Raw genomic sequence first — 4150 nt, 5'->3', positions numbered from 1 at the left:
CATAGACAAAGCCTTTTACACCTGCTAATTTTTTATAACTGTATGTTTTAATGTAACTGTGAAGCACTTTGGGCAACAACATTGCAATTAAATGTGCTATATAAATAAATACTAACAGTTACTCCGCCCACTCTAGTTGTAGACTACTGATGGAGGCAAGAACACTTCACACAATTTCCCCAGAAATTGTAGCTTTTCTAGTTATTATTATTCTTATTATAGCCAAATTTGCCACCCTAACTCCTCCCACAGTTTTTACACTACATAGCCGAAAATTTACCAAAACGTGCAGATTGTTCCCAATCGGATTGCTATTACTTTGTAGAACATTTCGCCGAATGGTTCACGGAATATCGTCGTTCTTGTGGCAAAATTTGTCCCATAGGAATGAATGGCAAAGCTAGAGTGGGAGCTGGCAAAAGCTGAAAAATCAGGACATGATTTCTAAACTGCCACCACTCCCTCATTTTCAGGCCCACCTACACAAATCTTATATCAAAACGTTCAGCTATCCCTGCTGCCACTAGAAATGTCCACGGCTAAGCCATAGTCCTTATAGTTTTCACAATATGACCATTTGTTTGCAACTCACGCCTTCCATTGACATTCATTGAAACTCCACTCTGCAAAGCTCACATTTGAAGGGCAATTTCTAAACTGCGACTGTGCCTTCATTGTTAATATCTCAGAGACATACTATACATCAAAATGTAGGTCTGGGTCTTGTGATTCTCACAATATAAAGCTCTTCACTGTAGGATTTATAGTTTTTAAAATACGACCGTTTGAAGATGGGAACCGCAAAAATACTCTGACCTGTGCAAGGCTGCAGCAGCAAGTGATGTCATAGACAGGGCCTTTTGCACCTGCTAATGGTTTCTATAACTGTATGTTTTAATGTAACTGTGAAGCACTTTGGGCAACAACGTTGCAATTAAATGTGCTATATAAATAAATAATAACAGTTACTCCGCCCACTCCAGTTGTAGACTACTGGTGGAGGCAAGAACACTTCACAATTTCCCCAGAAATTGTAGCTTTTCTAGTTCTTATTCTTATTCTTATTATAGCCAAATTTGCCACCCTAACTCCTCCCACAGTTTTTACACTACATAGACAAAAATATACCAAAACGTGCAGATTGTTCCCGATCGGATTGCTATTACTTTGTGGAACGTTTCACCGAATGGTTCTCGGAATATCGTCGTTCTTGTGGCGAAATTTGTCCCATAGGAATGAATGGCAAAGCTAGAGTGGGAGCTGGCAAAAGCTGAAAAATCAGGACATGATTTCTAAACTGCCACCACTCCCTCATTTTCAGGGCCACCTACACAAATCTTATATCAAAACGTTCAGCTATCCCTGCTGCCACTAAAAATGTCCACAGCTAAGCCATAGTCCTTATAGTTTTCACAATATGACCATTTGTTTGCAAATCACGCAGTCCATTGACATTCATTGAAACTCCACTCTGCAAAGCTCACATTTGAAGGGCAATTTCTAAACTGCGACTGTGCCTTCATTGTTAATATCTCAGAGACATACTATACATCAAAATGTAGGTCTGGGTCTTGTGATTCTCACAATATAAAGCTCTTCACTGTAGGAATTATAGTTTTTAAAATACGACCGTTTGAAGATGGCAACCGCCAAAATACTCTGACCTGTGCAAGGCTGCAGCAGCAAGTGATGTCATAGACAAAGCCTTTTACACCTGCTAATTTTTTATAACTGTATGTTTTAATGTAACTGTGAAGCACTTTGGGCAACAACATTGCAATTAAATGTGCTATATAAATAAATACTAACAGTTACTCCGCCCACTCTAGTTGTAGACTACTGATGGAGGCAAGAACACTTCACACAATTTCCCCAGAAATTGTAGCTTTTCTAGTTATTATTATTCTTATTATAGCCAAATTTGCCACCCTAACTCCTCCCACAGTTTTTACACTACATAGCCGAAAATTTACCAAAACGTGCAGATTGTTCCCAATCGGATTGCTATTACTTTGTAGAACATTTCGCCGAATGGTTCTCGGAATATCGTCGTTCTTGTGGCAAAATTTGTCCCATAGGAATGAATGGCAAAGCTAGAGTGGGAGCTGGCAAAAGCTGAAAAATCAGGACATGATTTCTAAACTGCCACCACTCCCTCATTTTCAGGCCCACCTACACAAATCTTATATCAAAACGTTCAGCTATCCCTGCTGCCACTAAAAATATCCACAGCTAAGTCGTATTCCTTATAGTTTTCACAATATGACCATTTGTTTGCAACTCACGCAGTCCATTGACATTCATTGAAACTCCACTCTGCAAAGCTCACATTTGAAGGGCAATTTCTAAACTGCGACTGTGCCTTCATTGTTAATATCTCAGAGACATACTATACATCAAAATGTAGGTCTGGGTCTTGTGATTCTCACAATATAAAGCTCTTCACTGTAGGATTTATAGTTTTTAAAATACGACCGTTTGAAGATGGGAACCGCAAAAATACTCTGACCTGTGCAAGGCTGCAGCAGCAAGTGATGTCATAGACAGGGCCTTTTGCACCTGCTAATGGTTTCTATAACTGTATGTTTTAATGTAACTGTGAAGCACTTTGGGCAACAACGTTGCAATTAAATGTGCTATATAAATAAATAATAACAGTTACTCCGCCCACTCCAGTTGTAGACTACTGGTGGAGGCAAGAACACTTCAGAATTTCCCCAGAAATTGTAGCTTTTCTAGTTACATATATACAATAATTATATATATATATATATATATATATATATATATATATATATATATATATATCAGAAATCCAGGATGCACACCCACCTTCAATAAATCATCACATTATACTATTTTGAAAGCCCTGAGTGTGCATCCAGGATTTCTGATATTTACAATTTTGGATGCAATTGGATTGCACCCAGGCAGTTGGATACCAAGTCCTGGTAAGGAGAGTACCAAGGAGAGTACCAAGGATAGTACCAAGCTATTGCTTTATTATATATATATAAAATAATTAAGAAATACTAAAAATTAAAATAAACAAAAATAATCTATATATGTAATTCTATCTTAACTGTAATTTGATAAATAATCCTTGCACTCATGTTGTAATGCCGGGTGCCAAAGCCTTAGAGCTGACATAAATAGAATTCCACAGATCAGGCTGCTCTCACGGGCTTCATAAAATCCAAAATGCTTTATTGGGTATTCATTAAAATAAGGATCAACATTTCAGTCCCCATGGGATTTTCCACAGGATCAAAAAATACATACATAACCTTAAACCCACCCATAAGCAATATATAGGACAAAAGACTATCAATGAACTCACCCCACCTGGAGCTAAGGTCCGTTGGCAGCCGACCAAGTGTATTGCGCCTGTGTAGAACTTGCTCTGCCCAAAGGGCGTGCCGTAATCGCATGATGACATCAGACATGGCAATAGGTAGAGGCAATGAGTGTCAGTGTTTGTTTTAAAATCAGGCTGCAAGTACTGCTGGCTGTAAAAAACTTCTCAAGAGCAATCTGGATACAGTGAAAGGAGCTGAATAAAGCCATTGAAAGGGACATAGTTGTTATTACTGGGCAACAAATAGAGGTGGAACTATCCATTCGCACAGTCAGTGACGCATGAAGGCAAGGTCTACTCTATTACGGCCCTAGCGGACATACTAGGGACTGAGTTTGCTAGAAGAGAGTGTGGAGTACTGGACGGGCCTGTGTCACGGGTCGCGGTGTGGAGACTGTGATCCCTGTATGCCTGATGATGGTAGGAGTTACAGCGTGAAAATGAACAATCAGGGTCTGGTGCAGGGTAACCACACATCCTTTGTTGTTGAGCATCAGGGTTTGTGCGGCCACATACCAGGGCCATGATGTAGCTTCTGCGGATCCTAGAAGCTTGATATATGCAGATATGTATCCAGTACTAGAAACAAGGCAAGACTAAAATAGGCACCAAACAAGATAACAAGACAAGACTAGAAGAACCCAGAACCAGAGCAGGACAGAAAGCAGAACCCAGAACATGTACACAAGACATGAGGGAAACAAGAACAGGACATGGACAAGGCAGAATAGGACAGGACTGTACATGAACTGGGAATACAAGACAAAATAAAACAAGACAAGAGATACAAGG

This window comes from Pelobates fuscus, chromosome 3 (assembly GCF_036172605.1).
Source record: "Pelobates fuscus isolate aPelFus1 chromosome 3, aPelFus1.pri, whole genome shotgun sequence".
NCBI lineage: Eukaryota > Metazoa > Chordata > Amphibia > Anura > Pelobatidae > Pelobates > Pelobates fuscus.
The sequence above is the reverse complement of the archived record's forward strand: the minus strand, read 5'-3'. Positions refer to the sequence as shown.